Source organism: Mustela erminea, chromosome 16 (assembly GCF_009829155.1).
Source record: "Mustela erminea isolate mMusErm1 chromosome 16, mMusErm1.Pri, whole genome shotgun sequence".
Classification (NCBI taxonomy): Eukaryota; Metazoa; Chordata; class Mammalia; order Carnivora; family Mustelidae; genus Mustela; species Mustela erminea.
Window position 1 is genome coordinate 67,391,810 of NC_045629.1, and position 13,896 is coordinate 67,405,705.

The 13,896-nt window shown below is 41.6% G+C and overlaps 1 long non-coding RNA gene and 1 pseudogene across 1 annotated transcript in view; both read right to left on the reverse strand.

Annotated features, from left to right (window-relative positions):
- Positions 1–1,133: 1,133 nt before the first annotated feature.
- LOC116575288 lies at positions 1,134–3,291 on the reverse strand (annotated as a pseudogene).
- Positions 3,292–10,727: 7,436 nt separating this feature from the next.
- Positions 10,728–13,896, reverse strand: part of LOC116575291 — a 322,876-nt gene continuing 319,707 nt past the window's right edge. The window contains exon 6 of the long non-coding RNA XR_004279684.1: positions 10,728–11,001. This is a non-coding gene — a long non-coding RNA (uncharacterized LOC116575291). The remainder of the gene's footprint in view (positions 11,002–13,896) is intronic.

Sequence of the window (13,896 nt, forward strand, 5' to 3'; positions counted from 1 at the left end):
AAAAAAAAAAAAAAAGCTTTATGTGGAGATTTTATATATCCTCGGGGGTTGTAATTTCAACTTTTGTATGCCAGAAATATCTAATTGCCTTTATTAGCTTGCTTATAGATAGCATGAACCAATAAATATGGTTTACTTCTCTGGGTTTGGTCTGGCTTGCCTATCACTGCAGAAACATCTTTTTTTTTTTTTTTTCCCCTTTAATTCTGAGATCCCCTAGCTTGTCTCTGCTCCTGGCTTGCCAAAAGGAGACTTTTTATTTTAGCTTTTTGTAAAGCTGAGATCCCTTGAGTCATAGACCAGATAATGACCAGTGACCATGGAAGACTTTTTAGGTACCAATTCTCACTTTTTATTATATTATCCAGAATTTCTAAAATAAACACGTTACTCCTGGGACAAAGGGGAAAATATATATATAGATATAGATAAAGTAAAGGTGTGGGAATGATATTTCCCCCTGTGGGCACATTGAGAGAGAATAGCTACCATCCATTGAAAAGTCATGCAAAAGGAATTTGGTAAACAAAAGACATAAGGAAAAACAAGTTCTGGTAAGAACTCCAATTAAATGATAAATGTGGTCTTTTGAAGTAGTATGGTTTCAATGAGGTGGGTCTGATTATTGATTAAAAGAATAATCTTAAATGTTTTCTTAAATATCAAGCCAATACCCCAAGGTATCTTCAGCTTCTCCTTCATCCGTGTGCCAGTACTCCTCCTGGAGGTTAAGGGCTCAATTCTTTGACTTTTTGCCACCACTGATTTCTGCAACAAGGGATGCCTTTCTGATTTACTTTTCCTCACAGCCTTAGTGTAATCACTTGCATACAATAGGGATGCAATTAGTGTTTTTTCAAAAACGTGTAATATAAATTTATTCAGTGACATTTTCCTTGTTGAAGATATTTTAAAAGAAGATAACTGATATTTTATAAAAATAAATATCTAGTAGAATGATTTAGATAATGAGAATATACATGATTTAGCTCCCAAATATCCATTTTTGTTTTCATTTCAAACATCTTTTTTTTAAGAAAAGGAACATAAAAATGATAGATTGCTGCATTCCTCTTCTTTCCTGATTCTCAGAAATTTTAATTCAATTTCCAGTCATTTTCTCAACTATATTCCTACTTTTGAATGGGAAAGGTATCCACTTTCTGTTTTCTTAATGGTGATATTTAGGTCTTCTTTCTCTGATTCTTTAAGAAAATGGTTCACGTTGGTTTCAAATAGTAATCAAATCTGGTCCAGAAGGGAATGGGCAACTACAGATCTTTCTAATTTTGAGAGTCTGAGATGGGAATCTATTCAAAGTATTCAGCTTCAGTTCTATGAGCAGAGTGTGTGGATAACCATTTGGGCAACTTGGGATGAACTTGGAAGCTCTCTGCAAATCCCGTCTACCACCCAAACCCTGAAACTGGCCCTTCTACCCACACAGACCTTTCCAGCAAGCTGGAGTCAGATAGCATCAGCTTTAGCCTCCAGTGTCCTACTATATGGTCCATCAAAGATACATTCCTGCAATCGAGACTGTCATTACTGTTCCCCAAGTGCCAAGCTATCTCCCTGGACAAATGGCCCAAATCACTGTGAGAAAAATCAGACCCAAGACTTCTAGTAAATCAAGGCAGCTAGCTTTTTCCACAGTGTGCCCAGGAGCCACATGCACTAGTACTTAACCCAGAAGAAAGAGGCAGGTTGATGAACGTCAGTTACACTAATCAAAACCCCAGTGAAGATGAACCCTTGTCCATTTGGAATCAGAAAGGCAGTGCTCCTCTTGGTAACACATACCCTAAAATTGGCATCACAGAAGTATTTGTATCTGAGGAATCAACCACTGGAGTAACCCAGGGGCTCTGAGAGACCCCCGGGGTATATTTCTTTGCGTTCAAAGAGATAATAATCCACTTCTTTTAAGTCTTCTCTTGGGCATCTTTCTCACTTAGCATATCACTTAAAAATTCTTCCATTCATGTTTCATATTCCAGTTCTGACTGTTATGCCCCAATAATGGGTCCATGATTAAAGGAGCGACACTGATACAAAGCGAAGGTCAAGCAAAGCTTTATTTCGCACCAAGCATCAAGAATCTAACCAAACGTTCAGGGACGCACCTCTTACAAGGGAGGGCGACCCTTCTCTGTTTCACAGACTAGCTTTTAAGGGCAAAGGCCATGCGGTCAGGCCTGGCCACGCACAGGTGGCCAATGAGATTGTGACACACACAGGAAAATTCGCAGTGATGCTAGCTGACCAACTGAATTACAATTTACCCTAGTAGACATTTGAACTAGCCTATTACACTTTGATTGGGATTGGCGCCCAAAAGGCTCCCAAAGGGTGGGGCCCATACTCCTTGGTAACCAGGGAGACAGTATGCACCCCCCCCCCCCCCCCCCCCCCCCCCCCGCACTGATCGGATGTCTCCACCTGGCCTGACCCACCTTTGTATCTGGGCTTTGTTATCTGAAGCTGGTTTCTGGGACTTGTCTCCAAGTAAATCCCCTGGGGGAAGGGGAGCAGGGACAGTTTCTAAATAGATCCTTACACTGACAGAAGTCTGAAAAGTACTTTTGTCAATCAGAGTAGCTTGCTCCTTCCTGAGTTGGACTCACTTCCAGGGGAGTAAAATAAAACACCGCAAATACCAAACCACAACTACTCAACCCAAAGAATAATTTTAATTTTTTTTCCCTTCCTTACCCTCTCATTAAATAGTTCCTTTGCCTTCAGAGGAAGTGCTCACCACCATTCCCTGATGCCCCCACATATTTACAAGGATTGCAAGTAGTTTCTGCACTGGTTTAAGAATTATCAACAGGAGAGAAGCCAGAGCTGTTGAAAAGAAGTGTAGGAAACCCCACGCAACACTGATCAAGCAGGCATGATCTTTTATCAGTAGCTGCCTTGAAAAAGAGTCATTGCAGGGGGTGCATTTTTGGGTAAGCATCCAGATTTCCTTACTTTTGGTACTCCAGAAGCATCCTGTTCTTCTGTTACTGAAAGTCCTATAAAAATGAAAGTTTCCAGGCAGAAAAGTCAATGTTTTCTTGTAAAATGATTTACTTCCAGGCCCTGACACTTATTTACTATGTGGTTAATTTGTACTTGATGGCAGTCCAGTGAGGTTACAGCTAATGTGTTACATTTTCTCCAGTTGGTCACTGAATTAGAAAAAAAAAAGTACAACTTAGTAGCAGACTGCAGGTCATAGAGGAAGGTCATCTTTTTTTCTTGTCCTAGCAGAGGCAAAAGTCAAAATGATTCCTTCCAGTTAGAGACTGTGTTTGTTTGCTTGCATTTTGGAGTTAGTAAGTATTGCAAATGCCTCTTTTTCCTCCCCGCCACAAACTCAATGAGGGAAAGAACAATGACTTGTTACTATTATAATACCAACACCAGGGACAATACTTACAAGTAATAGATCCTCCATAAATATGTTGAAGGAAAGAATGCACAAGCCATCAAAACCATTTCGTAAATGCTCATTAGAGCGCTGTGGTGAAATCAAGTAGACTTGACCTAGAAATCAAACAGGTTCAAGGCACAATCCCTCCCATTTTCATTATCTATCCTTTCCTAAATCTTTTTTTTTTTTTTTTAAGATTTTATTTCTTCATTTGAGAGAGACAGACAGAGAGAATGCAAGCAGGGAGAAAGGCAGAGGGAAAGGGAGAAGCAGGCTCCCCGCTGAGCTGGGAGCCCAACATGGGGCACCATCCCAGGACCCTGGGATCATGATCTGAGGGGAAGGCAGATTCTTCACTATCTGAGCCACCCAGGTGCCCTGATCTTTCCCTAAATCTTGAAAGTTCTAAGCCTCAATTTCCCTAGCTAAAGAATGAACAGAAATCAGTCTGACCAGCCCTTCAAAGACTTGTGAGCTTCTCTGAAGACAATGCAGACAAAGGCACGGTGAGTTATAAGCTGCTGTATGAATGTATGTTCAGACATGGCCTGCCACCCTGACACCAATCAGGGAAATAAATAAATGTTGGAAGAAACATTTGATAAACCACTTGAAGTGTTGAGTGAGAGCGTTTAGCCCTCCTACACCAAGAGACATGCTCCTTTCAAATAATGCTGAATGAAGCTTCCTTCTAAGAAGTTCTCCACTTACTAGCAGACTTTTAAATCTAGAGAGGGACAGAAGTATGGAGCCAGAGGCACATTGCCTGAGGCACAGAGGATGACTCCTCCACCCCCAACAGCTTTCCCTGAAAATTAAAGACACAAAAACTTATTTCTTTAAATTAAGGCTTTGAGATGACGTCTGCCTAACAAAGACAACAAAGTAGAAGTCTGCCTGGGATGTACACCTACTGTCCATCCAACCTCCTGTATAATCATGTCAGAGTCTTATTGGACTACATCAGACCTGAAGAAACTCAGGTATCATGAAGTCAGAATATATTATATTAATGTAGGAGGGACCAAGCTCAATCTTATTGGCCAAAAAGTTAATCTCACATGGCAATGTTGGGACAGGCCTGGAGTGAGAACCTCCTGGTATACCAAATGTTTTAAAGGTGATTATATTTTAAGTATTGATTCAAAATCATTGAACAGATCAGTTATTTGGCACATTTTCCATTCTCTCTCTCTCGAAATGGATTGACTCCATTCCAACCAGGAAGATGAAAACTGGTAACAGCTTGCTAATGGAGTCAGAATCTTAGCTCATTTTATTCAAGTGTTCTTTCCTTTATTCCTTAATTCATCAAACATGTATTAGATGCCTAAATTGTCCAAGCATCTGGAGTTGCATAGGGAATTATAGTAAATACAAACAAACATTGTGTGTATGTGTCATCTGAAATATTTACTAGTTGTGGTGTGGGAGAAGAAACATACCATTAAAATAAAACATTTGGCTCTTGGGCTAATTTCCAAGGTGTTTGTGAAAAAAAAGAATGTCCATTTTGTGTGTTCCCTCTTCATGACTGGGTTGAATCAGGAATACAAAGCCACTAGAGATTTGACTACAGTATTTCATTTCTCTTCTACAAGTTAATTAGAATACTGATATTCAAATTCTCATCTTGATGCTTTTGCAAGATTACCCCAAAACTTCAAAACAGTTTGAAATAAACTCCCCGACTCATTAGTGAATTCAACAAACATTTATAACACCTATCCTGTGCCAGGCACAGTGAACAAGAATGGGGGAGAAAACACAAATAAAGAGCTCCAAAAGAGCTCATTATTTGAAAATTAGCTGCCGTTGAATGAAGAGCTTACAATTCTGTGTGATGGTATAACTGTATCATTTCATACAAACTACAGAAGAGGCATAACGTGGAGAAGGGAAAGGTTGATTGGACCTAGGTGTTCAGAGGTTTTCTGGAAAATGTTAAGTTTAAGTTACATCTGGAAGGAAGGATGGGGGTGAAGGTAGAGACGGGCATGTCAGAAGGAAGGACCAACATTCATCGAGGAAGAGACACCTGCAACAAAATGTGTGCCTGGGAAATATAACCAATTCATGACTGCTGGAGCAAAATGTGCTGAACAGTACTTATGATAAAGTTGTTTTTCAGATATTGAGATCTTGAGTATGATGATCTTTCTGATGCATTAGTTGAAAGCTGCATGGAGTCTTCCACATTCTCTGGCTGTCCTTTAGACTATGATACCTTTGTGATCATATAGTTATGATATGGTTAAACCCAACAATGTCCTTGTGAAAATGGTCAACTCTTTGTAGAATTGACTACATGAGGGCAAAGATAAAATTGGGAGACCACTTTGAAATACTTGTCTATGGCCACAGAAAGATTTGTCCAAGATCTCTATCTCTCTTTGCCATCTCCTTCCTAGCAACTTTTATTTTCTAATAGGCTTTTTCATCCATCCCCTCCCCCTCTCCTCCCTTTACCCTCCCCTTTCTCCCACCTTCTCTTCCTCCTCTTCTTCCTCTTCCTCCCCCTCCCCCTTCTCCTCCTTCTTCTCCATACCCCAGACCCCTTTTCCTCTATGACCTTCTATGTTTATGACTACATACCAAACCTGGCCTTTCATCTGTAAGGTGATTTTAAATCTATACTTCCAGAATTCTTTAGAACTTCCTGTGGAGAATCCTTGGGGATGACTGAGTCAGTGACACTGTAGGCTTACTGTCTTCACAGACCTTTGACAGAGTTGTATAGATCTACTATTTAAACTGGGGCTTTGGGCAAGATTTCATTTGAAAAAAGAGTGATTATGGCTCTAGTTTTAAAATTAGTCCCCTTCTAGTTTAATTCTCATCTTTTGAGGATAAATGGAAGTAAACAGAGGAGCAGTGACAGTATCAATACCATATAGCTACCTAGACAGAACTATACTCAGACATGGGTCTTTTATTCTCAGATGTTTTCAGCCCATAGGTTATTCTAGGCAAAGGTTCTCCTCTACCGCCTTGCCCCTTATAGCAGAAGAAATCCCTGTCTGGAAGCTGTCATGACAAAGAGGGTCACCATGTGCTCCATGTGTCCCTTCAACTTAATTATCTCCTAACCTTTAGTCAGAACCCCTCTGTCCACAACTTTCCATACTGAATTCAATTTGAACCATTTACTACATTTATTATGCTCAGCCTGGGAAACACAAGGTTAAAGGTGTATGTACAGTCTTTGAAATGGAGTTTCTCATGACTTCTCTGGGGATGGGGGACATAGACCTGCATACACCCAAGTCCTTCAGTGAAACCAGTCTACATGAGAGGCATGTTGTTATGGGTTGAATTGTGTCCCTAAAAAGGTATGTTGAAGTCCCAAGTCCCAGTACCTCAGAAAATGACTTTATTTGGCAATGAGATGGTTGTTGGTATGACTTGTTAAGTTAAATGGGGTCAGACTGGAGTGGGATGTGCCCTTGTAAGAAGATGGCCGTGTGGAGACACAAGGAGAGACAGAGCACACCATGTGAAGATGGGGGAGAGAATGGAGTGATGGATTTGCAGCCCAAAGAACACTAAGGACTGCCAGCCATTATTAGAGCCTAGGAAAAAGGGATGGAACAGAGTCTCCCTCAGAACCCTCAGAAAGAACTAAACCTGATTTTAGCTCTCTGATGTTGACTTCTAGCTTCCAGAACTATGAAACAGTAAACTATTGTTTTAGGCCGCCCAGTCTGTGATACCTTGTTAGGGCAGCCCCGGGAAACTGAGACAGAAGCATAACATCCATAGGTGAAAGGCCATTTTCAACTCGGCTGTGTGTCTGGCACAACTCTGGGAGTAGATGACATTCTATTTGGGTGGATAAGCTCACGGATAAACTGAGGTTGTTCAGAGGGAAAAGGGAGGATGGGCATTCACAGCAAGGGAAGAAAAAGCAGAAGCAAAGGACAGGATATGGAAAGATCTTCTGACGTTTCAGCAATGCTGAGTAGCCCCGTAGAGCCAGCCTGGGACATGAGGTGCTTTGGGTAAAGACTGTTGCAATGTCCTTTTGCAACAAGAGAGTTTACTTAAAAAAAAAAGGAAAAAAATCTTCAAGTTTTGAAATCACTGTGTGTTTTTGTCTGTGTGTGTGTGTGTGTGTATGCGTGTGTTTAAATATGTATCTATCCCCAGATGGTTTTTCTTTCTTTCTTTTAATTTCTTTTTAATTATGGCAGCTATTCTCCAAACATGTTTTTGTTTATCTCAAACTAAGTATACAGTTTCCACATATGGAGCATATTTTGTTTTACTTCAGTTTATCTTAAGAAATCAGCTTTCCTAACTCTTGTTGGCAGTGGACCCAAATGATTTCTTACTTTTTATTTCCCTCTTTACTTTCTCCTCTTCCTTCTTTTCTTTCAGTTATGATTGGTCTCTCTCTCTCTCCCTCTTTCTTTCCCTTCCTCCTCCTTCCTTCTTTCCTTCCTTCCTTCCTTCCTCCCTCCCTCCCCCACTTCCTCCCTCCCCCACTTCCTCCCTCCCCCACTTCCTCCCTCCCCCACTTCCTCCCTCCCCCACTTCCTCCCTCCCCCACTTCCTCCCTCCCCCACTTCCTCCCTCCCCCACTTCCTCCCTCTCCCACTTCCTCCCTCCCCCACTTCCTCCCTCCCACACTTCCTCCCTCCCACACTTCCTCCCTCCCTTCCCCCCCTTCCTTCCTCCCTCCCTTCTCTTCTTTTTCCTTCTGGAACGTTATAACAGATTTCCCATGTGGATGTACTGGCTCATTTAGTGGCAGGAACCAACTGTTCCTTGGCTTGTGCACATTTAGCCAGCCTAGAAAATACACAAACTGGGAATAATGGGAATAAACAAGTCAGGAGTAATATTTACTCTTTCATTTATAGTACCATGAACCTGGTATTCATGTCTGTTCATAATCTGGGCCCAAACTTTTTTATCAGCCCTGTTTTGCATGATGCTTTTCCAAAACTCGGTGTATTTGTCTCCCTTAGGCTTTCTTTCATTAGAAAGCTCATTTTCATCTTCCCAGCGTCCTGCATTCCACTGACCCTTCAAGAGCCAGTACAGATATCCCTAGCTTTCACCCATTTTATGATGCTCCTTGGCAGAATTAATCATATTCTCCTCTGGATTTTCCTAGAGCTTTGTTCATGCCTCTATCCTTGCTTTATTGTGATTGGTATTTACTTCCACATCACTCTGAGGTCAAAAGTGGTTTCTCACTGTTCTAAACTCTTCAGTCAACAGAGCAGTGGCACAGAGTGTGCGAACCATAAATTCTAACTGGAGACACGCCGCACTGCAAAGAGATCGCAATCTTTGTACAAGGAGTGAAAAGCTTGTCTTTTATATCCTTGCAACTCCTAAAATCACTTATGTTCTTCCCAATTTGCAGAGTGCTGGGTACCTGAGGCAGAAAGCCGCCTGGAAGGCTGAGTATGAGACTGTAGGGCAGCTTATGGTTTCTTTGTACGTATATCTGTGTAGCAGAAACTGGACGTCAAGCAAACTTTAAATGTAGCGTAGACGCACAGTCATACATTTGTGAGTATTTCTGCAGTGACACTAGACCAAAGTGTTGACCACTTAAGCTAACTCTGAAAACTGGAATCAGTTGCACTATTGCTGAGATGGCTTCTGAGGGTAAGTGTGCTGTCAATGACACATGAGGTCTGCCACAAGCATGAAAGGAGTAGTGGCATGTGTGATGACTACTTAGCACGTCTGTTCTCCCCTAAAGCAAAGCCAATGTCTTTGGTCCTAAGACCCCCAGCACATTACTTGACACATTGAATATGATCTACGCAGGGCTGCTAAGTGAATGAATGAATGAATGAATGAAGATTGTCTAATCTGATACATAGCAAAAATGCAAAATTGCCAGTTTCATCGGCACAGCTCTGCAATTGCACTCCTCTATAATTATGAAGCCTTTTCAATGACCTTATGATATCTGAAATGTTAAAAATTATATTGCATGACCCCTAATTTCAGCAACTTAATTCCAGTATCAAAGAACTTATAATGGCCTTTTTCTTTCTGTCCTCCAAGCACTGTCCAATGGATATCGGTGCACTGACTAGAGTTAGTGGTCTACAAGCTAAGCTTAGGTTCAAACCATGTTACTTACAATGACTGTGGTTCCCCTTCTTCTCTGACCACCTTTTTTCTTTTTTTCTTTTCTTTTCCTTTTTTTTTTTTAAGAGAGAACATGCAGTGGTGAGGGGCAAAGATTGAGGGAGAGATTCTTAAGCAGGCTTCCCCTGTAGCACAGAGCCCAGCGCAGGACTCAATCCCATGAGGCTGAGATCATGGCCTGAGGCTAAATCCGGAGTCCGGCACTTAACCAGCTGAGCCAGCCACGCACCCCTGATCACCTCTTTCTAACAAGGGGCTTGGAAGTAGCAGTACTATAATGTGGGAGAAAAATACAGAGAAGATGAAATGGATGAGGTGGGTTGTGAAGCCAGCGAGGAAGGCATATCACAGGTGGACGTGGGTGCTGGTGGGTGGGGTGGAGGAGGAAGACCAGAGGGCCAGTTGTGCAGTATGGCGACCTATGGGTGCCAGGACTCAGCTTCACCACCCAGCGCCTCTGGACTTAACTGTGTTCCTCCCTCATGTCCTAACCTTTGCTCCTTACGGGCAGATCGAACAGCTTCGTGTGCTATTATACTAAGAGACTTCTCCATCTGTCTGGCAATTTCCACGGGAGAGTCACAGCCCTGGAGCCTGCCTTAGGGTATGTTTGTGCCACATCAGGACTATGGGACTTTGTGACCGAGGAGAAATCCTACTGGCTTCTATCCATCCTCATTAAAAGGTGGTGCTCGAAGGAACTGAGATTGCAGATGAGAATTACAGAATGTCAAATGCTATAGACGCGTATCTGTATTATTGTCTTTATATGGTCCTTATTGTGGGGTATTACTTCTCAGCTGAGGAAACTCGATCTCAGGCCCCAAACCAGAGCCTGAAAAAGCACACAGTTCCTTAATGGCTGAGTTCTAGAACCCAGCTACGTGGCTTTCACTCCTGTCTGTTCTTGTTTTTGCTCGCCCCACCCTCTTCTCCAGAAGCCAGGTTGTCTCTGCTAGGACGTGGGTGAGTTTTTGTTTTTGTTTTTGTTGTTGTTTTTCATTACAAAAGAAAAACCTCACTTATTATATTATTTAAGGACCTTGTTTCATTTTTCATTTAAACTTGCAGTTAAACAATCAAAATAAGGAATTTATGTCTATCCTTGGAAGGGAATTTTCTAGTTGAACATCTCCCAGATCTGGATGCTGAGGTCCTGAGCGTTTGATAAATTGCCTACCTGGTGACTAACGAGCTATAGTGGAGGGGTTGGGGGTAGAGGGAAGGGGGCGGGGGGGGGGGGAGGGTGGTCCCTCACTGACGCATGTCTCCTGGCCCAGGGTTGCCTTTCGTGGAGAGCCGGGTTAATCAAGATAACACCTTTCCAAGAAACATTAAATATTTCAAGTAGTACCTGACAGTGGACTCCTAAACCAGCCGTGCCATCAAGTAAGGGGTCTTAAGAGATTTTCCACACCCATGTGGAACTTGGATCCAGTAGGCAATTGTTCTCGGGTGTCCTGAGTGAAAGAAAATAGTTTTGATGAGGAAGGAGCTGGGTCCCCATCCCCACCGCATGCTATGGAGAGAGGGAGTGGTCCAGTTCTTCTTAGGGAGCAAATACGGAAGGAAGGTAGGCAGGACACCCACACGGGAATTGGTTATAGTTCACCACAAGACCACCCAGCTACCAACCCATCAGTCATCCGCTGACAGGTTTCCCTCCCCTGCTTCCTCTGTTTTGCAGTGAGGAAAATCTTCCTCTGTTCTCTGTCCTGGGAGACATCCTGGGTTTCTCTGGCTCTTCCTGTCTTCAGCTAAGAAGCGCACACACGTATGATGAATCAGACTATGAATGCATATTGTCAGTCAGAGGATGGCTTCTTTAGAAACAGGCATGGGCTGCGTATTTAACGCACGGAAGCACATTTTCACCCCAGGAGTTAAGCTAACTTCTGTTGAAAATTGTTTCCAACTCTGTCCATGAGGAAACAGAAGCTTCTCTGTAAACCCCAATTTCATGCCATGAAAAGATTGCACTCTATGCTAAGACTTTAAGAATGGTTTTGGGGGGGATGTTATAGACTTTGAACACAGGAAACCAACGAAACTCCCACAAATCCTCACAGTCACATAGTGATTTCTAATGTATAAAGTACTTTCCACTGGCTGGCCTTGTCTGTCTTTGACTTTTAACCACAGAACAACCGCACTGGTTAGGAGGAGTCCGTCATGGAAATCTGTCCCCCTACTCTCCGTCCAGCTCCACCGACAACACTTGGGCCCTTGAAAAAGCCATGATCCTCTTATCCCCTGCGTCTGTTCCCACTGTTTTCCTCTGTCAGCACTTCCCAAGGGAGTCCTGCCCATTCTCTCCCTGCTCCTTGTAAGGAGAGAGTTCCTCTTACCCTTGAGTTGTGAGCTCAAAGTAAGTTTTTCAGGGATCCCTGTTCTTTTCTCATCCGAACATTCCTTTGTCTTTCTATCAGGTTACGTGTCATTTCTATGTTTCGCTCACTATTTTAACCGTAGGACATATTTAGCCTAGAATAGCCCCGTAAGTAATGGAGAAGGAAGTGCATGACCACCATTCACTTCCTTTTTGCAGCTAAGAAATTTGAATCTAAAAGCACCATACCTCATAAAACCAAACATACTAATAAGAGTTTGGGGAGTCAGACTTGAAATTTCAAATTTCAGCATTGCCATGCTCTCACTTGGGGGTTTTTCCTTTGAGTCCCTGGTTCTCCTTTCCTTTATTTTTTAAATTCAAATAATAGAAACTAAGAGGGTAGTTGTTAAGTTCTACAAGAGATAAATTTTATATATATATATATATATATGTATATATATATAGTGCTTCTGTACTCAATATACTCTGAATAAACTGGTTCATATCTTTTAAGTCTGTTAGCTGGACTCCTGATTTCACTCTACAAAATTATTTCTATCTTGCTCAAAGACATCGGTATCTCTTCCTAGACATGGAAAATCTGAAGCAAAAGCAAAGTGAGTGCTAATGCAATTTTTTTTCTCTTTTCTCCTTTAGCTCATAATATAGTGACAGAAGAGATTGTGATGAGACTTTTTGAGACATAGAAGCAAGTAAAACTAATATTTATTTAGTTTCTTTACCATCTTCTTTAATGTCTGGTATAATGCTTGCTTTCTCATTTACTCCAGTTAACAAGGACCGTTTAAAATATAGACCCAAGGTTGAGATGTGAATGTTCTGGAGAAAATGAAATGAAAGATTTCTCGTGGTGAAACCAGCCTGAACTCACAATGCTTGTACTGGTGGATTTGCTAATGAATGGAGCTGTGGAAACAGCCAAGATGGTAGTTCAGTCGTCTGAAAAGGAGAAAGGAAGGAAGGAAGGAAGGAAGGAAGGAAGGAAGGAAGGAAGGAAGGAAGGAAGGAAGGAAAAAAAAGGAAAGAGGAAAAAAAGAAGAAAAGAACTAGAAGAAAGAATAAGCATCAAAAAGGGATACTTCACCCCAGTTTCTCGACAATCTTGTGTTTGATCTGCCAGGCCACCTGGGGGTGCACTATAATATTATTATGTCCAATGTGGAACCCTGAGCTCAGTAGAAACTGCTTGTCCTTCTCCCCTCCCTGCAAACCACCCCCCACAATTCTTCCCTGCTTGCACCACTCATATCGCTCACACATTCTCTCTCTAAAATAAATAAATCTTTAAAAAATTGTTTTGGGAATTTATTTTCATGGAAGATAGAAGTCTCTAGCTTATTTTTCTTCTAATTTTTTGGTCTGGTTTTGGTATCAGAAGAATGCTGATCTCATTGAAAGATTTGGGATGTGATCTTCAAGTTTATGGAAGAATTTTTGCAAAATTGTGTTATTTCTTTCTTAAATACTGGGTGTAATTCGCTATCAAAACAACTTAACCTGGAGTTTTCTTTGTGGGAAGTTTTCTCACTACAACTCAATTTCTTTAATAAATACAATGCTATACAGGTTATCTGCATCTTCTTTTATGAATGTTGGTGTTTATTGTCTTTCAAATAGCTTTTCTATTTCACCTAAGTAGGTGGATTTACTGGCATAAAGTTGTATATAATATTCCATTGATATTTTTTATATACATAACATCTGTATTGGTCACATCTGTCATTGTAATATTGGTAATAAGTATCTTCTCCATTCCCCATTATATGTAATCTAACCAGAGATTTAGCAATTTTATTGATATCCTTAAAGAAGCCTTTATTTTTTAAGATTTTATTTATTTATTTGAGAGAGAGAGTGAGAGAGAGCATGAGCAGGGAGAAGGCAGAGGGAGAAGCAGACGCCCCCTGGAACTGGGAGCCCAATGCAGGACTTGATGCCTGGACTCCGGGATCATGATCTGAGCCAAAGGCAGATGCTTAACCAACTGAGCCACCCCGGTGCC